Here is a 26,512-nt window from a genome sequence, read left to right as displayed (position 1 = left end):
CTGTTCAGAAAAAGGACCCATGGGATAGCCACAAGATATACCAGCATCACTGTTCAAGTGCAGGACCCAAGGGATTACCATAATATATACCAACATCACTGATCAGGAGCAGGACCCAGAACTTTGCTACATTATATCCGAACATGACTGATCAGGAGCAGGTCCAAGAGGATTACCCCAATATATACCAGCATCACTCATCAGGAGCAGGACTCATCGCATTGCCCCAATATATACCAACATCACTGATTAGGAACAGGACCCAGGGGATTGCCCCAATATATCCCCGTGTCAATGAGCACGAGCAGGACCCAAGGGATCGCCCCAATATATACGAGCATCACTGATCAGTAGCAGGACCCAGAGGATTGCCCCAATATATACCAGCATCGCTGATCAGGAGCAGGACCCAGGGGAATGCCCCAATCTATCCCAACATCACTGATCAGGAGTAGGGCCTAGGGGATTAACCAATATATCCCAGCATCTCTGATCAGGAGCAGGACCCAGGGGATTGCCCCAATATATACCAGCATCACTGATCAGTAGCAGGACCCAGAGGATTGCCCCAATATGTACCAGCATCGGTGATCAGGAGCAGGACCCAGGGGATTGCCCCAATCTATCCCAACATCACTGATAAGGAGTAGGACCTAGGGGATTAACCAATATGTCCCAGCATCTCTGATCAGGAGCAGGACCCAGGGGATTGCCCCAATATATACCAGCATCACTGATCAGGAGCAGGACCCAGGGGACTGTCCCAATATATACCGGCATCGCTGATCAGGGGCAGGACACAGGAGATTACCAAAATATATCCCAACATCACTGATCAGGAGTAGGACCTAGGGGATTAACCAATATATCCCAGCATCTCTGATCAGGAGCAGGACCCAGGGGATTGCCCCAATATATACCAGCATCACTGATCAGGAGCAGGACCCAGGGGACTGTCCCAATATATACCGGCATCACTGATCAGGGGCAGGACACAGGAGATTACCAAAATATATCCCAACATCACTGATCAGCAGCAGGACCCAAAAGATTACCCAAATATATCCCAGAATCACTGATCAGGTGCAGCACCCAGGAGATTACCCCAATATATACCAGCATCACTCATCAGGAGCAGGACTCAGCGCATTGCCCCAGTATAAACCAACATCACTGATTAGGAACAGGACCCAGGGGATTGCACTAATATATCCCCGTGTCACTGAGCAGGAGCAGGACCCAGGGGATAGTCCCTAGATATACCAGCATCACTGTTCAGGTGCAGGAACCAAGGGATTGCCCCAATATATAACAACATCGTGATCAGGAGCAGGACGCAGGATATTGCCACAATATATCCCAACATCACTGATCAAGAACAGGACCCAGAGGATTGCCCCAATATATACCAGCATCACTGATCAGGGGCTAGGCCCAGGGGATCGCCCGAATATATCCCAGCATCACTGATCAGGAGCAGGACCCAAGAGATTACACAAATATATCCCAGCATCAGTGATCAGTGGCCGGACCCAGGGGATTACCCCAATATATACCAGCATCACTCATCAGGAGCAGGACACAGGGCATTGCCCTAATATATATCAACATCACTGATCAGAAACAGGACCAAGAGGATTGCCCCAATATATCCCCGTGTCACTGTTCAGAAGCAGGACCCAGGGGATAGCCACAAGATATACCAGCATCACTGTTCAAGTGCAGGACTCAAGGGATTGCCACAATATATAACAACATCACTGATCAGGAGCAGGGCACAGGACATTGCAAAATTATATCCGAACATCACTGATCAGGAGTAGGCCCTAGGGGATTAACCAATATATACCAGCATCACTGATCAGGAGCAGGACCCAGGGGACTGTTCCAATATATACCGGCATCACTGATCAGGGGCAGGACACAGGAGATTACCAAAATATAACCCAACATCACTGATCAGCAGCTGGAGCAAAGAGATTACCCAAATGTATCCCAGAATCACTGATCAGGGTCAGGACCCACGGGATTACCCCAATATTTACCACCATCATTCATCAGGAGCAGGACTGAGCGCATTGCCCCAATATATAGCAACATCACTGATTAGGAACAGGACCCATAGGATTGCCCAATATATCCCCGTGTCACTGAGCAGGAGCAGGACACAGAGGATAACCCCAAGATATACCAGCATCATTGATCAGGTGCAAGACCCAAGGGATTACCCCAATATATCCCAACATCACTGATCAGGGGCAGGATCCAGGGAATCGCCCCAATATATCCCAGGATCACTGATCAGGAGCAGGACCCAAGAGATTACTCAAATACATCCCAGAATCACTGATCAGGGGCAGGACCCAGGGGATTACCCCAATATATACCAGCATCACTCATCAGGAGCAGGACTCAGCGCATTGCCCCAATATATACCAACATCACTGATTAGGAACAGGACCCAGGGGATTGCCCCAATATATCCCCGTGTCACTCAGCAGGAGCAGGACCCAGGGGATAGCCCCAAGATATACCACCATCACTGTACAGGTGCAGGACCCAAGGGATTGCCCCAATATATAACAACATCACTGATCAGGAGCAGGACCCAGGGGATAGCCCCAATATATCCCAACATCACTGATCAGGAGCAGGACCCAAGAGATTACCCAAATATATCCCAGAATCACTGATCAGGGGGAGGACCCAGGGGATTACCCCAATCTATACCAGCATCACTCATCAGGAGCAGGACTCAGCGCATTGCCCCAATATATAGCAACATCACTGATCAGGAACAGGATCCAGGGGATTGCCCTATATATCCCCGTGTAACTGAGCAGGAGCAGGAGCAGGACCCAGGGAATAGCCCCAAATTTTCCCAACATCACTGATCAGGAGCAGGACCCAAGAGATTACCCCAATATATCCCAACATCACTGATCAGAAGCAGGACCCAGGGGATTACCCCAATATATACCAGCACCACTGATCAGGGGCAGAACCCAGGTGATCGCCCCAATATATCCCAGCCTCACTGATCAAGAGCAGGACCCAAGAGATTACAGAAATATATCCCAGCATCACTGCTCAGGGGCAGGACCCAGGGGATTACCCCAATATGTACCAGCATCACTCATCAGGAGCAGGACCCAGAGCATTGCCCTAATATATACCAACATCACTGATCAGAAACAGAACCCAGAGGATTGTCCCAATATATCCCCGTGTCACTGTTCAAAAGCAGGACCCGGGGATAGCCACAAGATATAACAGCATCACTGTTCAAGTGCAGGACCCAAGGGAGTGCCACAATATACACCAACATCCCTGATCAGGAGCAGGACATTGCTACATTATATCCGAACATGACTGATCAGGAGCAGGTCCAAGAGGATTACCCCAATATATACCAGCATCACTCATCAGGAGCAGGACTCATCGCATTGCCCCAATATATACCAACATCACTGATCAGGAGCAGGACCCAGGGGAATGCCCCAATCTATCCCAACATCACTGATCAGGAGTAGGGCCTAGGGGATTAACCAATATATCCCAGCATCTCTGATCAGGAGCAGGACCCAGGGGATTGCCCCAATATATACCAGCATCACTGATCAGTAGCAGGACCCAGAGGATTGCCCCAATATGTACCAGCATCGGTGATCAGGAGCAGGACCCAGGGGATTGCCCCAATCTATCCCAACATCACTGATAAGGAGTAGGACCTAGGGGATTAACCAATATGTCCCAGCATCTCTGATCAGGAGCAGGACCCAGGGGATTGCCCCAATATATACCAGCATCACTGATCAGGAGCAGGACCCAGGGGACTGTCCCAATATATACCGGCATCACTGATCAGGGGCAGGACACAGGAGATTACCAAAATATATCCCAACATCACTGATCAGGAGTAGGACCTAGGGGATTAACCAATATATCCCAGCATCTCTGATCAGGAGCAGGACCCAGGGGATTGCCCCAATATATACCAGCATCACTGATCAGGAGCAGGACCCAGGGGACTGTCCCAATATATACCGGCATCACTGATCAGGGGCAGGACACAGGAGATTACCAAAATATATCCCAACATCACTGATCAGCAGCAGGACCCAAAAGATTACCCAAATATATCCCAGAATCACTGATCAGGTGCAGCACCCAGGAGATTACCCCAATATATACCAGCATCACTCATCAGGAGCAGGACTCAGCGCATTGCCCCAGTATAAACCAACATCACTGATTAGGAACAGGACCCAGGGGATTGCACTAATATATCCCCGTGTCACTGAGCAGGAGCAGGACCCAGGGGATAGTCCCTAGATATACCAGCATCACTGTTCAGGTGCAGGAACCAAGGGATTGCCCCAATATATAACAACATCGTGATCAGGAGCAGGACGCAGGATATTGCCACAATATATCCCAACATCACTGATCAAGAACAGGACCCAGAGGATTGCCCCAATATATACCAGCATCACTGATCAGGGGCTAGGCCCAGGGGATCGCCCGAATATATCCCAGCATCACTGATCAGGAGCAGGACCCAAGAGATTACACAAATATATCCCAGCATCAGTGATCAGTGGCCGGACCCAGGGGATTACCCCAATATATACCAGCATCACTCATCAGGAGCAGGACACAGGGCATTGCCCTAATATATATCAACATCACTGATCAGAAACAGGACCAAGAGGATTGCCCCAATATATCCCCGTGTCACTGTTCAGAAGCAGGACCCAGGGGATAGCCACAAGATATACCAGCATCACTGTTCAAGTGCAGGACTCAAGGGATTGCCACAATATATAACAACATCACTGATCAGGAGCAGGGCACAGGACATTGCAAAATTATATCCGAACATCACTGATCAGGAGTAGGCGCTAGGGGATTAACCAATATATACCAGCATCACTGATCAGGAGCAGGACCCAGGGGACTGTTCCAATATATACCGGCATCACTGATCAGGGGCAGGACACAGGAGATTACCAAAATATAACCCAACATCACTGATCAGCAGCTGGAGCAAAGAGATTACCCAAATGTATCCCAGAATCACTGATCAGGGTCAGGACCCACGGGATTACCCCAATATTTACCACCATCATTCATCAGGAGCAGGACTGAGCGCATTGCCCCAATATATAGCAACATCACTGATTAGGAACAGGACCCATAGGATTGCCTAATATATCCCCGTGTCACTGAGCAGGAGCAGGACACAGAGGATAACCCCAAGATATACCAGCATCATTGATCAGGTGCAAGACCCAAGGGATTACCCCAATATATCCCAACATCACTGATCAGGGGCAGGATCCAGGGAATCGCCCCAATATATCCCAGGATCACTGATCAGGAGCAGGACCCAAGAGATTACTCAAATACATCCCAGAATCACTGATCAGGGGCAGGACCCAGGGGATTACCCCAATATATACCAGCATCACTCATCAGGAGCAGGACTCAGCGCATTGCCCCAATATATACCAACATCACTGATTAGGAACAGGACCCAGGGGATTGCCCCAATATATCCCCGTGTCACTCAGCAGGAGCAGGACCCAGGGGATAGCCCCAAGATATACCACCATCACTGTACAGGTGCAGGACCCAAGGGATTGCCCCAATATATAACAACATCACTGATCAGGAGCAGGACCCAGGACATTGCCACAATATATATCCTAAGATCACTGATCAGGAGCAGGACCCAAGAGATTATCCAAATATATGCCAGCTTCACTGATCAGGGGGAGGACCCAGTTGATTACCCCAATATGTACCAGCATCACTCATCAGTAGCAGGACCCAGCGCATTGCCCCAATATATACCAACATCACTGATCAGGACCAGGACCCATGGGATTGCCCTATATATCCCCGTGTAACGGAGCAGGAGCAGGACCCAGGGAATAGCCCCAAATTTTCCCAACATCACTGATCAGGAGCAGGACCCAAGAGATTACCCCAATATATCCCAACATCACTGATCAGAAGCAGGACCCAGGGGATTACCCCAATATATACCAGCATCACTGATCAGGGGCAGAACCCAGGTGATCGCCCCAATATATCCCAGCCTCACTGATCAAGAGCAGGACCCAAGAGATTACAGAAATATATCCCAGCATCACTGCTCAGGGGCAGGACCCAGGGGATTACCCCAATATGTACCAGCATCACTCATCAGGAGCAGGACCCAGAGCATTGCCCTAATATATACCAACATCACTGATCAGAAACAGAACCCAGAGGATTGTCCCAATATATCCCCGTGTCACTGTTCAAAAGCAGGACCCGGGGATAGCCACAAGATATAACAGCATCACTGTTCAAGTGCAGGACCCAAGGGAGTGCCACAATATACACCAACATCCCTGATCAGGAGCAGGACATTGCTACATTATATCCGAACATGACTGATCAGGAGCAGGTCCAAGAGGATTACCCCAATATATACCAGCATCACTCATCAGGAGCAGGACTCATCGCATTGCCCCAATATATACCAACATCACTGATTTGGAACAGGACCCAGGGGATTGCCCCAATATACCCCCGTGTCAATGAGCACGAGCAGGACCCAAGGGATCACCCCAATATATACGAGCATCACTGATCAGTAGCAGGACCCAGAGGATTGCCCCAATATATACCAGCATCGCTGATCAGGAGCAGGCCCCAGGGGATTGCCCCAATCTATCCCACCATCACTGATCAGGAGTAGGACCTAGGGGAATAACCAATATATCCCAGCATCTCTGATAAGGAGCAGGACCCAGGGGATTGCCCCAATATATAACAGCATCACTAATCAGGAGCAGAACTCAGGGGACTGTCCCAATATATACCGGCATCACTGATCAGGGGCAGGAGACAGGAGATTACCAAAATATATCCCAACTTCACTGATCAGCAGCAGGACACAAGAGATTACCCAAGTATATCACAGAATCACTGATCAGGGGCAGGATCCAGGGAATCGCCCCAATATATCCCAGCATCACTGATCAGGAGCAGGACTCAGCGCATGCCCCAATATATACCAACATCACTGATTAGGAACAGGACCCAGTGGATTGCCCCAATATATCCCCGTGTCACTGAGCAGGAGCAGGAACCAGGGGATAGCCCCAAGATATACTAGCATCACTATTCAGGTGCAGGACCCAAGGGATTGCCCCAATATATACCAACATCGCTGATCAGGTGCAGGACTCAGGACATTGCCACAATATATATCCCAACATCACTGATGAGGAGCAGGACCCAAGAGATTACCCAAATATATGCCAGCATCACTGATCAGGGGGAGGACCCAGTGGATTACCCCAATATATACCAGCATCACTCATCAGTAGGAGGACCCAGCGCATTCCTCCAATATGTACCAGCATCACTCATCAATAGCAGGACCCAGCGCATTGCTCCAATATATACCAACATCACTGATCAGGAACAGGACCCAGGGGATTGCCCCATATATCCCCGTGTAACTGAGCAGGAGCAGGACCCAGGGGATAGCCCCAATACAGCCCAAAATCACTGATCAGGAGCAGGACCCAAGAGATTACACAAATATATCCCAGCATCACTGATAAGGGGCAGGACCCAGGGGATTACCCCAATATATCCCAGCATCACTGATCAGGGGCAGGACCCAGGGGATCGCCCCAATATATCCCAGCATCACTGATCAAGAGCAGGACACAAGAGATTACACAAATATATCCCAGCATTACTGATCAGGGGCAGGACCCAGGGGATTACGCCAATATATACCAGCATCACTCATCATTAGCAGGACACAGCGCATTGCCCCAATATATACCAACATCACTGATCAGGAACAGGACCCAAGAGATTACCCAAATATATCCCAGCATCACTGATCAGGGGCAGGACCATGTGGATTACCCCGATATATACCAGCATCACTCATCAGTAGCAGGACCCAGCGCATTGCCCCAATATATAGCAACATCACTGATCAGGAACAGGATCCAGGGGATTGCGCCATATATCCCCGAGTAACTGAGCAGGAGCAGGACCCAGGGGATAGCCCGAATATATCCCAACATCACTGATCATGAGCAGGACCCAAGAGATTACCCAAATATATGCCAGAATCACTGATCAGGGGCAGGACCCACGGGATTACCCTAATCTATACCAGCATCACACATCAGGAGCAGGACCCAGCGCATTGCCCCAATATATACCAACATCACTGATCAGGAACAGTATCCAGGGGATTGCCCCACATATCCCCGTGTAACTGAGCAGGAGCAGCACCCAGGGGATAGCCCCAATATATCCCAACATCACTGATCAGAAGCAGGACCCAAGAGATGAAACAAATATATCCCAGCATCACTGATCAGGGGCAGAACCCAGGGGATCGCCGCAATATGTCCCAGCATCACTGATCAGGAGCAGGACCCAAGAGATTACACAAATATATCCCAGCATCACTGCTCAGGGGCAGGACCCAGTGGATTACCCCAATATGTACCAGCATCACTCATCAGCAGCAGGATCCAGAGCATTGCCCTAATATATACCAACATCACTGATCAGAACCAGGAACCAGAGGATTGTCCCAATATATCCCCGTGTCACTGTTCAGAAAAAGGACCCATGGGATAGCCACAAGATATACCAGCATCACTGTTCAAGTGCAGGACCCAAGGGATTACCATAATATATACCAACATCACTGATCAGGAGCAGGACCCAGAACTTTGCTACATTATATCCGAACATGACTGATCAGGAGCAGGTCCAAGAGGATTACCCCAATATATACCAGCATCACTCATCAGGAGCAGGACTCATCGCATTGCCCCAATATATACCAACATCACTGATTAGGAACAGGACCCAGGGGATTGCCCCAATATATCCCCGTGTCAATGAGCACGAGCAGGACCCAAGGGATCGCCCCAATATATACGAGCATCACTGATCAGTAGCAGGACCCAGAGGATTGCCCCAATATATACCAGCATCGCTGATCAGGAGCAGGACCCAGGGGAATGCCCCAATCTATCCCAACATCACTGATCAGGAGTAGGGCCTAGGGGATTAACCAATATATCCCAGCATCTCTGATCAGGAGCAGGACCCAGGGGATTGCCCCAATATATACCAGCATCACTGATCAGTAGCAGGACCCAGAGGATTGCCCCAATATGTACCAGCATCGGTGATCAGGAGCAGGACCCAGGGGATTGCCCCAATCTATCCCAACATCACTGATCAGGAGTAGGACCTAGGGGATTAACCAATATGTCCCAGCATCTCTGATCAGGAGCAGGACCCAGGGGATTGCCCCAATATATACCAGCATCACTGATCAGGAGCAGGACCCAGGGGACTGTCCCAATATATACCGGCATCACTGATCAGGGGCAGGACACAGGAGATTACCAAAATATATCCCAACATCACTGATCAGGAGTAGGACCTAGGGGATTAACCAATATATCCCAGCATCTCTGATCAGGAGCAGGACCCAGGGGATTGCCCCAATATATACCAGCATCACTGATCAGGAGCAGGACCCAGGGGACTGTCCCAATATATACCGGCATCACTGATCAGGGGCAGGACACAGGAGATTACCAAAATATATCCCAACATCACTGATCAGCAGCAGGACCCAAAAGATTACCCAAATATATCCCAGAATCACTGATCAGGTGCAGCACCCAGGAGATTACCCCAATATATACCAGCATCACTCATCAGGAGCAGGACTCAGCGCATTGCCCCAGTATAAACCAACATCACTGATTAGGAACAGGACCCAGGGGATTGCACTAATATATCCCCGTGTCACTGAGCAGGAGCAGGACCCAGGGGATAGTCCCTAGATATACCAGCATCACTGTTCAGGTGCAGGAACCAAGGGATTGCCCCAATATATAACAACATCGTGATCAGGAGCAGGACGCAGGATATTGCCACAATATATCCCAACATCACTGATCAAGAACAGGACCCAGAGGATTGCCCCAATATATACCAGCATCACTGATCAGGGGCTAGGCCCAGGGGATCGCCCGAATATATCCCAGCATCACTGATCAGGAGCAGGACCCAAGAGATTACACAAATATATCCCAGCATCAGTGATCAGTGGCCGGACCCAGGGGATTACCCCAATATATACCAGCATCACTCATCAGGAGCAGGACACAGGGCATTGCCCTAATATATATCAACATCACTGATCAGAAACAGGACCAAGAGGATTGCCCCAATATATCCCCGTGTCACTGTTCAGAAGCAGGACCCAGGGGATAGCCACAAGATATACCAGCATCACTGTTCAAGTGCAGGACTCAAGGGATTGCCACAATATATAACAACATCACTGATCAGGAGCAGGGCACAGGACATTGCAAAATTATATCCGAACATCACTGATCAGGAGTAGGCCCTAGGGGATTAACCAATATATACCAGCATCACTGATCAGGAGCAGGACCCAGGGGACTGTTCCAATATATACCGGCATCACTGATCAGGGGCAGGACACAGGAGATTACCAAAATATAACCCAACATCACTGATCAGCAGCTGGAGCAAAGAGATTACCCAAATGTATCCCAGAATCACTGATCAGGGTCAGGACCCACGGGATTACCCCAATATTTACCACCATCATTCATCAGGAGCAGGACTGAGCGCATTGCCCCAATATATAGCAACATCACTGATTAGGAACAGGACCCATAGGATTGCCCAATATATCCCCGTGTCACTGAGCAGGAGCAGGACACAGAGGATAACCCCAAGATATACCAGCATCATTGATCAGGTGCAAGACCCAAGGGATTACCCCAATATATCCCAACATCACTGATCAGGGGCAGGATCCAGGGAATCGCCCCAATATATCCCAGGATCACTGATCAGGAGCAGGACCCAAGAGATTACTCAAATACATCCCAGAATCACTGATCAGGGGCAGGACCCAGGGGATTACCCCAATATATACCAGCATCACTCATCAGGAGCAGGACTCAGCGCATTGCCCCAATATATACCAACATCACTGATTAGGAACAGGACCCAGGGGATTGCCCCAATATATCCCCGTGTCACTCAGCAGGAGCAGGACCCAGGGGATAGCCCCAAGATATACCACCATCACTGTACAGGTGCAGGACCCAAGGGATTGCCCCAATATATAACAACATCACTGATCAGGAGCAGGACCCAGGACATTGCCACAATATATATCCTAAGATCACTGATCAGGAGCAGGACCCAAGAGATTATCCAAATATATGCCAGCTTCACTGATCAGGGGGAGGACCCAGTTGATTACCCCAATATGTACCAGCATCACTCATCAGTAGCAGGACCCAGCGCATTGCCCCAATATATACCAACATCACTGATCAGGACCAGGACCCATGGGATTGCCCTATATATCCCCGTGTAACGGAGCAGGAGCAGGACCCAGGGAATAGCCCCAAATTTTCCCAACATCACTGATCAGGAGCAGGACCCAAGAGATTACCCCAATATATCCCAACATCACTGATCAGAAGCAGGACCCAGGGGATTACCCCAATATATACCAGCATCACTGATCAGGGGCAGAACCCAGGTGATCGCCCCAATATATCCCAGCCTCACTGATCAAGAGCAGGACCCAAGAGATTACAGAAATATATCCCAGCATCACTGCTCAGGGGCAGGACCCAGGGGATTACCCCAATATGTACCAGCATCACTCATCAGGAGCAGGACCCAGAGCATTGCCCTAATATATACCAACATCACTGATCAGAAACAGAACCCAGAGGATTGTCCCAATATATCCCCGTGTCACTGTTCAAAAGCAGGACCCGGGGATAGCCACAAGATATAACAGCATCACTGTTCAAGTGCAGGACCCAAGGGAGTGCCACAATATACACCAACATCCCTGATCAGGAGCAGGACATTGCTACATTATATCCGAACATGACTGATCAGGAGCAGGTCCAAGAGGATTACCCCAATATATACCAGCATCACTCATCAGGAGCAGGACTCATCGCATTGCCCCAATATATACCAACATCACTGATTTGGAACAGGACCCAGGGGATTGCCCCAATATACCCCCGTGTCAATGAGCACGAGCAGGACCCAAGGGATCACCCCAATATATACGAGCATCACTGATCAGTAGCAGGACCCAGAGGATTGCCCCAATATATACCAGCATCGCTGATCAGGAGCAGGCCCCAGGGGATTGCCCCAATCTATCCCACCATCACTGATCAGGAGTAGGACCTAGGGGAATAACCAATATATCCCAGCATCTCTGATAAGGAGCAGGACCCAGGGGATTGCCCCAATATATAACAGCATCACTAATCAGGAGCAGAACTCAGGGGACTGTCCCAATATATACCGGCATCAGTGATCAGGGGCAGGAGACAGGAGATTACCAAAATATATCCCAACTTCACTGATCAGCAGCAGGACACAAGAGATTACCCAAGTATATCACAGAATCACTGATCAGGGGCAGGATCCAGGGAATCGCCCCAATATATCCCAGCATCACTGATCAGGAGCAGGACTCAGCGCATGCCCCAATATATACCAACATCACTGATTAGGAACAGGACCCAGTGGATTGCCCCAATATATCCCCGTGTCACTGAGCAGGAGCAGGAACCAGGGGATAGCCCCAAGATATACTAGCATCACTATTCAGGTGCAGGACCCAAGGGATTGCCCCAATATATACCAACATCGCTGATCAGGTGCAGGACTCAGGACATTGCCACAATATATATCCCAACATCACTGATGAGGAGCAGGACCCAAGAGATTACCCAAATATATGCCAGCATCACTGATCAGGGGGAGGACCCAGTGGATTACCCCAATATATACCAGCATCACTCATCAGTAGGAGGACCCAGCGCATTCCTCCAATATGTACCAGCATCACTCATCAATAGCAGGACCCAGCGCATTGCTCCAATATATACCAACATCACTGATCAGGAACAGGACCCAGGGGATTGCCCCATATATCCCCGTGTAACTGAGCAGGAGCAGGACCCAGGGGATAGCCCCAATACAGCCCAAAATCACTGATCAGGAGCAGGACCCAAGAGATTACACAAATATATCCCAGCATCACTGATAAGGGGCAGGACCCAGGGGATTACCCCAATATATCCCAGCATCACTGATCAGGGGCAGGACCCAGGGGATCGCCCCAATATATCCCAGCATCACTGATCAAGAGCAGGACACAAGAGATTACACAAATATATCCCAGCATTACTGATCAGGGGCAGGACCCAGGGGATTACGCCAATATATACCAGCATCACTCATCATTAGCAGGACACAGCGCATTGCCCCAATATATACCAACATCACTGATCAGGAACAGGACCCAAGAGATTACCCAAATATATCCCAGCATCACTGATCAGGGGCAGGACCATGTGGATTACCCCGATATATACCAGCATCACTCATCAGTAGCAGGACCCAGCGCATTGCCCCAATATATAGCAACATCACTGATCAGGAACAGGATCCAGGGGATTGCGCCATATATCCCCGAGTAACTGAGCAGGAGCAGGACCCAGGGGATAGCCCGAATATATCCCAACATCACTGATCATGAGCAGGACCCAAGAGATTACCCAAATATATGCCAGAATCACTGATCAGGGGCAGGACCCACGGGATTACCCTAATCTATACCAGCATCACACATCAGGAGCAGGACCCAGCGCATTGCCCCAATATATACCAACATCACTGATCAGGAACAGGATCCAGGGGATTGCCCCACATATCCCCGTGTAACTGAGCAGGAGCAGCACCCAGGGGATAGCCCCAATATATCCCAACATCACTGATCAGAAGCAGGACCCAAGAGATGAAACAAATATATCCCAGCATCACTGATCAGGGGCAGAACCCAGGGGATCGCCGCAATATGTCCCAGCATCACTGATCAGGAGCAGGACCCAAGAGATTACACAAATATATCCCAGCATCACTGCTCAGGGGCAGGACCCAGGGGATTACCCCAATATGTACCAGCATCACTCATCAGCAGCAGGATCCAGAGCATTGCCCTAATATATACCAACATCACTGATCAGAACCAGGAACCAGAGGATTGTCCCAATATATCCCCGTGTCACTGTTCAGAAAAAGGACCCATGGGATAGCCACAAGATATACCAGCATCACTGTTCAAGTGCAGGACCCAAGGGATTACCATAATATATACCAACATCACTGATCAGGAGCAGGACCCAGAACTTTGCTACATTATATCCGAACATGACTGATCAGGAGCAGGTCCAAGAGGATTACCCCAATATATACCAGCATCACTCATCAGGAGCAGGACTCATCGCATTGCCCCAATATATACCAACATCACTGATTAGGAACAGGACCCAGGGGATTGCCCCAATATATCCCCGTGTCAATGAGCACGAGCAGGACCCAAGGGATCGCCCCAATATATACGAGCATCACTGATCAGTAGCAGGACCCAGAGGATTGCCCCAATATATACCAGCATCGCTGATCAGGAGCAGGACCCAGGGGAATGCCCCAATCTATCCCAACATCACTGATCAGGAGTAGGGCCTAGGGGATTAACCAATATATCCCAGCATCTCTGATCAGGAGCAGGACCCAGGGGATTGCCCCAATATATACCAGCATCACTGATCAGTAGCAGGACCCAGAGGATTGCCCCAATATGTACCAGCATCGGTGATCAGGAGCAGGACCCAGGGGATTGCCCCAATCTATCCCAACATCACTGATAAGGAGTAGGACCTAGGGGATTAACCAATATGTCCCAGCATCTCTGATCAGGAGCAGGACCCAGGGGATTGCCCCAATATATACCAGCATCACTGATCAGGAGCAGGACCCAGGGGACTGTCCCAATATATACCGGCATCACTGATCAGGGGCAGGACACAGGAGATTACCAAAATATATCCCAACATCACTGATCAGGAGTAGGACCTAGGGGATTAACCAATATATCCCAGCATCTCTGATCAGGAGCAGGACCCAGGGGATTGCCCCAATATATACCAGCATCACTGATCAGGAGCAGGACCCAGGGGACTGTCCCAATATATACCGGCATCGCTAATCAGGGGCAGGACACAGGAGATTACCAAAATATATCCCAACATCACTGATCAGCAGCAGGACCCAAAAGATTACCCAAATATATCCCAGAATCACTGATCAGGTGCAGCACCCAGGAGATTACCCCAATATATACCAGCATCACTCATCAGGAGCAGGACTCAGCGCATTGCCCCAGTATAAACCAACATCACTGATTAGGAACAGGACCCAGGGGATTGCACTAATATATCCCCGTGTCACTGAGCAGGAGCAGGACCCAGGGGATAGTCCCTAGATATACCAGCATCACTGTTCAGGTGCAGGAACCAAGGGATTGCCCCAATATATAACAACATCGTGATCAGGAGCAGGACGCAGGATATTGCCACAATATATCCCAACATCACTGATCAAGAACAGGACCCAGAGGATTGCCCCAATATATACCAGCATCACTGATCAGGGGCTAGGCCCAGGGGATCGCCCGAATATATCCCAGCATCACTGATCAGGAGCAGGACCCAAGAGATTACACAAATATATCCCAGCATCAGTGATCAGTGGCCGGACCCAGGGGATTACCCCAATATATACCAGCATCACTCATCAGGAGCAGGACACAGGGCATTGCCCTAATATATATCAACATCACTGATCAGAAACAGGACCAAGAGGATTGCCCCAATATATCCCCGTGTCACTGTTCAGAAGCAGGACCCAGGGGATAGCCACAAGATATACCAGCATCACTGTTCAAGTGCAGGACTCAAGGGATTGCCACAATATATAACAACATCACTGATCAGGAGCAGGGCACAGGACATTGCAAAATTATATCCGAACATCACTGATCAGGAGTAAGCCCTAGGGGATTAACCAATATATACCAGCATCACTGATCAGGAGCAGGACCCAGGGGACTGTTCCAATATATACCGGCATCACTGATCAGGGGCAGGACACAGGAGATTACCAAAATATAACCCAACATCACTGATCAGCAGCTGGAGCAAAGAGATTACCCAAATGTATCCCAGAATCACTGATCAGGGTCAGGACCCACGGGATTACCCCAATATTTACCACCATCATTCATCAGGAGCAGGACTGAGCGCATTGCCCCAATATATAGCAACATCACTGATTAGGAACAGGACCCATAGGATTGCCCAATATATCCCCGTGTCACTGAGCAGGAGCAGGACACAGAGGATAACCCCAAGATATACCAGCATCATTGATCAGGTGCAAGACCCAAGGGATTACCCCAATATATCCCAACATCACTGATCAGGGGCAGGATCCAGGGAATCGCCCCAATATATCCCAGGATCACTGATCAGGAGCAGGACCCAAGAGATTACTCAAATACATCCCAGAATCACTGATCAGGGGCAGGACCCAGGGGATTACCCCAATATATACCAGCATCACTCATCAGGAGCAGGACTCAGCGCATTGCCCCAATATATACCAACATCACTGATTAGGAACAGGACCCAGGGGATTGCCCCAATATATCCCCGTGTCACTCAGCAGGAGCAGGACCCAGGGGATAGCCCCAAGATATACCACCATCACTGTACAGGTGCAGGACCCAAGGGATTGCCCCAATATATAACAACATCACTGATCAGGAGCAGGACCCAGGGGATAGCCCCAATATATCCCAACATCACTGATCAGGAGCAGGACCCAAGAGATTACCCAAATATATCCCAGAATCACTGATCAGGGGGAGGACCCAGGGGATTACCCCAATCTATACCAGCATCACTCATCAGGAGCAGGACTCAGCGCATTGCCCCAATATATAGCAACATCACTGATCAGGAACAGGATCCAGGGGATTGCCCTATATATCCCCGTGTAACTGAGCAGGAGCAGGACCCAGGGAATAGCCCCAAATTTTCCCAACATCACTGATCAGGAGCAGGACCCAAGAGATTACCCCAATATATCCCAACATCACTGATCAGAAGCAGGACCCAGGGGATTACCCCAATATATACCAGCACCACTGATCAGGGGCAGAACCCAGGTGATCGCCCCAATATATCCCAGCCTCACTGATCAAGAGCAGGACCCAAGAGATTACAGAAATATATCCCAGCATCACTGCTCAGGGGCAGGACCCAGGGGATTACCCCAATATGTACCAGCATCACTCATCAGGAGCAGGACCCAGAGCATTGCCCTAATATATACCAACATCACTGATCAGAAACAGAACCCAGAGGATTGTCCCAATATATCCCCGTGTCACTGTTCAAAAGCAGGACCCGGGGATAGCCACAAGATATAACAGCATCACTGTTCAAGTGCAGGACCCAAGGGAGTGCCACAATATACACCAACATCCCTGATCAGGAGCAGGACATTGCTACATTATATCCGAACATGACTGATCAGGAGCAGGTCCAAGAGGATTACCCCAATATATACCAGCATCACTCATCAGGAGCAGGACTCATCGCATTGCCCCAATATATACCAACATCACTGATCAGGAGCAGGACCCAGGGGAATGCCCCAATCTATCCCAACATCACTGATCAGGAGTAGGGCCTAGGGGATTAACCAATATATCCCAGCATCTCTGATCAGGAGCAGGACCCAGGGGATTGCCCCAATATATACCAGCATCACTGATCAGTAGCAGGACCCAGAGGATTGCCCCAATATGTACCAGCATCGGTGATCAGGAGCAGGACCCAGGGGATTGCCCCAATCTATCCCAACATCACTGATAAGGAGTAGGACCTAGGGGATTAACCAATATGTCCCAGCATCTCTGATCAGGAGCAGGACCCAGGGGATTGCCCCAATATATACCAGCATCACTGATCAGGAGCAGGACCCAGGGAACTGTCCCAATATATACCGGCATCACTGATCAGGGGCAGGACACAGGAGATTACCAAAATATATCCCAACATCACTGATCAGGAGTAGGACCTAGGGGATTAACCAATATATCCCAGCATCTCTGATCAGGAGCAGGACCCAGGGGATTGCCCCAATATATACCAGCATCACTGATCAGGAGCAGGACCCAGGGGACTGTCCCAATATATACCGGCATCACTGATCAGGGGCAGGACACAGGAGATTACCAAAATATATCCCAACATCACTGATCAGCAGCAGGACCCAAAAGATTACCCAAATATATCCCAGAATCACTGATCAGGTGCAGCACCCAGGAGATTACCCCAATATATACCAGCATCACTCATCAGGAGCAGGACTCAGCGCATTGCCCCAGTATAAACCAACATCACTGATTAGGAACAGGACCCAGGGGATTGCACTAATATATCCCCGTGTCACTGAGCAGGAGCAGGACCCAGGGGATAGTCCCTAGATATACCAGCATCACTGTTCAGGTGCAGGAACCAAGGGATTGCCCCAATATATAACAACATCGTGATCAGGAGCAGGACGCAGGATATTGCCACAATATATCCCAACATCACTGATCAAGAACAGGACCCAGAGGATTGCCCCAATATATACCAGCATCACTGATCAGGGGCTAGGCCCAGGGGATCGCCCGAATATATCCCAGCATCACTGATCAGGAGCAGGACCCAAGAGATTACACAAATATATCCCAGCATCAGTGATCAGTGGCCGGACCCAGGGGATTACCCCAATATATACCAGCATCACTCATCAGGAGCAGGACACAGGGCATTGCCCTAATATATATCAACATCACTGATCAGAAACAGGACCAAGAGGATTGCCCCAATATATCCCCGTGTCACTGTTCAGAAGCAGGACCCAGGGGATAGCCACAAGATATACCAGCATCACTGTTCAAGTGCAGGACTCAAGGGATTGCCACAATATATAACAACATCACTGATCAGGAGCAGGGCACAGGACATTGCAAAATTATATCCGAACATCACTGATCAGGAGTAGGCCCTAGGGGATTAACCAATATATACCAGCATCACTGATCAGGAGCAGGACCCAGGGGACTGTTCCAATATATACCGGCATCACTGATCAGGGGCAGGACACAGGAGATTACCAAAATATAACCCAACATCACTGATCAGCAGCTGGAGCAAAGAGATTACCCAAATGTATCCCAGAATCACTGATCAGGGTCAGGACCCACGGGATTACCCCAATATTTACCACCATCATTCATCAGGAGCAGGACTGAGCGCATTGCCCCAATATATAGCAACATCACTGATTAGGAACAGGACCCATAGGATTGCCCAATATATCCCCGTGTCACTGAGCAGGAGCAGGACACAGAGGATAACCCCAAGATATACCAGCATCATTGATCAGGTGCAAGACCCAAGGGATTACCCCAATATATCCCAACATCACTGATCAGGGGCAGGATCCAGGGAATCGCCCCAATATATCCCAGGATCACTGATCAGGAGCAGGACCCAAGAGATTACTCAAATACATCCCAGAATCACTGATCAGGGGCAGGACCCAGGGGATTACCCCAATATATACCAGCATCACTCATCAGGAGCAGGACTCAGCGCATTGCCCCAATATATACCAACATCACTGATTAGGAACAGGACCCAGGGGATTGCCCCAATATATCCCCGTGTCACTCAGCAGGAGCAGGACCCAGGGGATAGCCCCAAGATATACCACCATCACTGTACAGGTGCAGGACCCAAGGGATTGCCCCAATATATAACAACATCACTGATCAGGAGCAGGACCCAGGACATTGCCACAATATATATCCTAAGATCACTGATCAGGAGCAGGACCCAAGAGATTATCCAAATATATGCCAGCTTCACTGATCAGGGGGAGGACCCAGTTGATTACCCCAATATGTACCAGCATCACTCATCAGTAGCAGGACCCAGCGCATTGCCCCAATATATACCAACATCACTGATCAGGACCAGGACCCATGGGATTGCCCTATATATCCCCGTGTAACGGAGCAGGAGCAGGACCCAGGGAATAGCCCCAAATTTTCCCAACATCACTGATCAGGAGCAGGACCCAAGAGATTACCCCAATATATCCCAACATCACTGATCAGAAGCAGGACCCAGGGGATTACCCCAATATATACCAGCATCACTGATCAGGGGCAGAACCCAGGTGATCGCCCCAATATATCCCAGCCTCACTGATCAAGAGCAGGACCCAAGAGATTACAGAAATATATCCCAGCATCACTGCTCAGGGGCAGGACCCAGGGGATTACCCCAATATGTACCAGCATCACTCATCAGGAGCAGGACCCAGAGCATTGCCCTAATATATACCAACATCACTGATCAGAAACAGAACCCAGAGGATTGTCCCAATATATCCCCGTGTCACTGTTCAAAAGCAGGACCCGGGGATAGCCACAAGATATAACAGCATCACTGTTCAAGTGCAGGACCCAAGGGAGTGCCACAATATACACCAACATCCCTGATCAGGAGCAGGACATTGCTACATTATATCCGAACATGACTGATCAGGAGCAGGTCCAAGAGGATTACCCCAATATATACCAGCATCACTCATCAGGAGCAGGACTCATCGCATTGCCCCAATATATACCAACATCACTGATTTGGAACAGGACCCAGGGGATTGCCCCAATATACCCCCGTGTCAATGAGCACGAGCAGGACCCAAGGGATCACCCCAATATATACGAGCATCACTGATCAGTAGCAGGACCCAGAGGATTGCCCCAATATATACCAGCATCGCTGATCAGGAGCAGGCCCCAGGGGATTGCCCCAATCTATCCCACCATCACTGATCAGGAGTAGGACCTAGGGGAATAACCAATATATCCCAGCATCTCTGATAAGGAGCAGGACCCAGGGGATTGCCCCAATATATACCAGCATCACTAATCAGGAGCAGAACTCAGGGGACTGTCCCAATATATACCGGCATCACTAATCAGGGGCAGGAGACAGGAGATTACCAAAATATATCCCAACTTCACTGATCAGCAGCAGGACACAAGAGATTACCCAAGTATATCACAGAATCACTGATCAGGGGCAGAATCCAGGGAATCGCCCCAATATATCCCAGCATCACTGATCAGGAGCAGGACTCAGCGCATTGCCCCAATATATACCAACATCACTGATTAGGAACAGGACCCAGTGGATTGCCCCAATATATCCCCGTGTCACTGAGCAGGAGCAGGAACCAGGGGATAGCCCCAAGATATACTAGCATCACTATTCAGGTGCAGGACCCAAGGGATTGCCCCAATATATACCAACATCGCTGATCAGGTGCAGGACTCAGGACATTGCCACAATATATATCCCAACATCACTGATGAGGAGCAGGACCCAAGAGATTACCCAAATATATGCCAGCATCACTGATCAGGGGGAGGACCCAGTGGATTACCCCAATATATACCAGCATCACTCATCAGTAGGAGGACCCAGCGCATTCCTCCAATATGTACCAGCATCACTCATCAATAGCAGGACCCAGCGCATTGCTCCAATATATACCAACATCACTGATCAGGAACAGGACCCAGGGGATTGCCCCATATATCCCCGTGTAACTGAGCAGGAGCAGGACCCAGGGGATAGCCCCAATACAGCCCAAAATCACTAATCAGGAGCAGGACCCAAGAGATTACACAAATATATCCCAGCATCACTGATAAGGGGCAGGACCCAGGGGATTACCCCAATATATCCCAGCATCACTGATCAGGGGCAGGACCCAGGGGATCGCCCCAATATATCCCAGCATCACTGATCAGGAGCAGGACACAAGAGATTACACAAATATATCCCAGCATTACTGATCAGGGGCAGGACCCAGGGGATTACGCCAATATATACCAGCATCACTCATCATTAGCAGGACACAGCGCATTGCCCCAATATATATACCAACATCACTGATCAGGAACAGGACGCAAGAGATTACCCAAATATATCCCAGCATCACTGATTAGGGGCAGGACCATGTGGAGTACCCCGATATATACCAGCATCACTCATCAGTAGCAGGACCCAGCGCATTGCCCCAATATATAGCAACATCACTGATCAGGAACAGGATCCAGGGGATTGCGCCATATATGCCCGAGTAACTGAGCAGGAGCAGGACCCAGGGGATAGCCCGAATATATCCCAACATCACTGATCATGAGCAGGACCCAAGAGATTACCCAAATATATGCCAGAATCACTGATCAGTGGCAGGACCCACGGGATTACCCTAAACTATACCAGCATCACACATCAGGAGCAGGACTCAGCGCATTGCCCCAATATATAGCAACATCACTGATCAGGAACAGGATACAGTGGATTTCCCCATAAATCCCCGTGTAACTGAGCAGGAGCAGGACCCAGGGGATAGCCCCAAATTTTCCCAACATCACTGATCAGGAGCAGCACCCAAGAGATTACCCAAATATATCCCAGAATCAATGATCAGGGGCACGACCCAGGGGATTACCCCAATCAATACCAGCATCACTCATCAGGGGCAGGACCAAGTGGATTACCCCAATATATACCAGCATCACTCATCAGTAGCAGGACCCAGCGCATTGCCCCAATATATACCAACATCACTGATCAGGAACAGGATCCAGGGGATTGCCCCACATATCCCCGTGTAACTGAGCAGGAGCAGCACCCAGGGGATAGCCCCAATATATCCCAACATCACTGATCAGGAGCAGGACCCAAGAGATTACACAAATATATCCCAGCATCACTGATAAGGGGCAGGACCCAGGGGATTACCCCAATATATCCCAGCATCACTGATCAGGGGCAGGACCCAGTGGATCGCCCCAATATATCCCAGCATCACTGATCAGGAGCAGGACCCAAGAGATTACACAAATATATCCCAGCATCACTGCTCAGGGGCAGGACCCAGGGGATTACCCCAATATGTACCAGCATCACTCATCAGCAGCAGGATCCAGAGCATTGCCCTAATATATACCAATATCACTGATCAGAAACAGGAACCAGAGGATTGTCCCAATATATTCCCGTGTCACTGTTCAGAAAAAGGACCCATGGGATAGCCACAAGATATACCAGCATCACTGTTCAAGTGCAGGACCCAAGGGATTGCCATAATATATACCAACATCACTGATCAGGAGCAGGACCCAGAACTTTGCTACATTATATCCGAACATGACTGATCAGGAGCAGGTCCAAGAGGATTACCCCAATATATACCAGCATCACTCATCAGGAGCAGGACTCATCGCATTGCCCCAATATATACCAACATCACTGATTAGGAACAGGACCCCGGGGATTGCCCCAATATATCCCCGTGTCAATGAGCACGAGCAGGACCCAAGGGATCGCCCCAATATATACGAGCATCACTGATCAGTAGCAGGACCCAGAGGATTGCCCCAATATATACCAGCATCGGTGATCAGGAGCAGGACCCAGGGGATTGCCCCAATCTATCCCAACATCACTGATCAGGAGTAGGGCCTAGGGGATTAACCAATATATCCCAGCATCTCTGATCAGCAGCAGGACCCAGGGGATTGCCCCAATATATACCAGCATCACTGATCAGTAGCAGGACCCAGAGGATTGCCCCAATATGTACCAGCATCGGTGATCAGGAGCAGGACCCAGGGGATTGCCCCAATCTATCCCAACATCACTGATCAGGAGTAGGACCTAGGGGATTAACCAATATGTCCCAGCATCTCTGATCAGGAGCAGGACCCAGGGGATTGCCCCAATATATACCAGCATCACTGATCAGGAGCAGGACCCAGGGGACTGTCCCAATATATACCGGCATCACTGATCAGGGGCAGGACACAGGAGATTACCAAAATATATCCCAACATCACTGATCAGGAGTAGGACCTAGGGGATTAACCAATATATCCCAGCATCTCTGATCAGGAGCAGGACCCAGGGGATTGCCCCAATATATACCAGCATCACTGATCAGGAGCAGGACCCAGGGGACTGTCCCAATATATACCGGCATCACTGATCAGGGGCAGGACACAGGAGATTACCAAAATATATCCCAACATCACTGATCAGCAGCAGGACCCAAGAGATTCCCCAAATATATCACAGAATCACTGATCAGGTGCAAGCCCCAAGGGATTACCCCAATATATCCCAACATCACTGATCAGTGGCAGGACCCAAGAGATTCCTCAAATAAATCCCAGAATCACTGATCAGGGGCAGGACCCAGGGGATTACCCCAATATATACCAGCATCACTCATCAGGGGCAGGACTCAGCGCATTGCCCCAGTATAAACCAAAATCACTGATTAGGAACAGGACCCAGGGGATTGCCCCAATATATCCCCGTGTCACTGAGCAGGGGAAGGACCCAGGGGATAGTCCCAAGATATACCAGCATCACTGTTCAGGTGCAGGACCCAAGGGATTGCCCCATTATATAACAACATCACTGATCAGGAGCAGGACCCAGGTGATTACCCCAATATATCCCAACATCACTGATCAGGAGCAGGACCCAAGAGATTACACAAATATATCCCAACATCACTCATCAGGAGCAGGAACCAGCGCATTGCCCTCATATGTACCAACATCACTGATCAAGAACAGGACCCAGAGGATTGCCCCAATATATCCCCGTGTCACTGTTCAGAAGCACGACCCAGGGGACAGACACAAGATATTCAGCATCACTGTTCAGGTGCAGGACCCAGGGGATAGCCCCAAGATATCCCAGCATCACTGTTCAGGTGCAGAACCCAGGGGTTGCCCCAATATATAACAACATCACTGATCAGGAGCAGGACCCAGGGGATGACCACAATATATCCCAACATCACTGATCAGGGGCAGGACCCAGGGGATCGCCCCAATATATACCAGCATCACTCATCAGTAGCATGACCCAGGGGATTGCCCCAATATATAGCAGCATCACTGATCAGGAGCAGCACACAGGCGATTGCCCCAATATATACCAGCAGCACTGATCAGGAGCAGGGTCCCGGGGATTGCCCCAATATGTACCAGCATCGCTGATGAGGAGCAGGACCCAGGGGATTATCCCAATATATACCAGCATCACTGATCAGGTGCAGGACCCAGGGGATTGTCCCAATATATACCACCATCACTGATCAGGAGCATGACGCAGTGGATTACCCCAATATATCCCAACATCTCTGATCAGGGTCAGGACCCAGGGATTGCCTCAATATCTACCAGCATCACTGATCTGGAGCAGGACCCAGGGGATTTCCCCAATATATACCAGCATCACTGATCAGGAGCAGGACCCCAGGGATTGCCCCAATATATAGCAGCATCACTGATTGGTGACAGGACCAGGTGATTTCTCCAATAATTACCAGCATCACTGATCAGGGGCATGACCCAGGGAATTATCCCAATATATACTAACATCACTGATCAGGGGCTGGACCCAGGGGATTGCCCCAATAATTACCAGCATCACTGATCAGGAGCAGGAACCAGGGGATTGCCCCAATATATCCCAGCATCACTGATCAGGAGCAGGACCCAGGGGATCATCCCAATATATACCAGCGTCACTGATCAGGAGCAGGACCCAAGGGATTTCCCCAATATATACCAGCATCACTGATCACGAGCAGGACCCAGGGGAATCCCCCAATATATAGCAGCATTTTCGATCAGGAGCAGGACGCAGGGGATTGCTCCAATATATCCCAGCATAACTGGTCAGGGGCATGATCCAAGGGAATGCGCCAATATATCCAAGCATCACTGATCAGGTGCAGGGCCCAGGGGATTGCCCCAATATATACTAGCATCACTGATCAGGAGCAGAACCCAGGGGATTGCCCCAATATATACCAGCATCACTGATCACGAGCAGGACCCAGGGGATGCCCCAATATATACCAGCATCACTGATCAGTGGCTGGAGCCAGGTGATCGCCCCAATATATACCAGCATCGCTGATCAGGAGCAGGACCCAGGGGATTATCCCAATATATACCAGCATCACTGATCAGGAGCAGGACCCTGGGGATTGTCCCAATATATACAACCATCATTGATCAAGAGCATGGCACAGGAGATTACCCCAATATATCCCAACATCACTGATCAGGGTCAGGACCCAGGGGATTGCCCCAATATAACCCAGCCTCACTGATCAGGAGCAGGACCCAGGAAATCGCCCCAATATATACCAGCATCACTGATCAGGAGCAGGACCCAAGGGATTGCCCCAATATATACCAGCCTCACCGATGGGGGGCAGGACCCAGGTGATATGCCTAATAATTACGAGCATCACTGATCAGGGGCATGACCCAGGGGATCACCCA

The sequence above is a fragment of the Pristiophorus japonicus genome, chromosome 21 (genome assembly GCF_044704955.1).
Source record: "Pristiophorus japonicus isolate sPriJap1 chromosome 21, sPriJap1.hap1, whole genome shotgun sequence".
Taxonomy (NCBI): domain Eukaryota; kingdom Metazoa; phylum Chordata; class Chondrichthyes; family Pristiophoridae; genus Pristiophorus; species Pristiophorus japonicus.
This window is presented reverse-complemented; position numbering follows the sequence as displayed.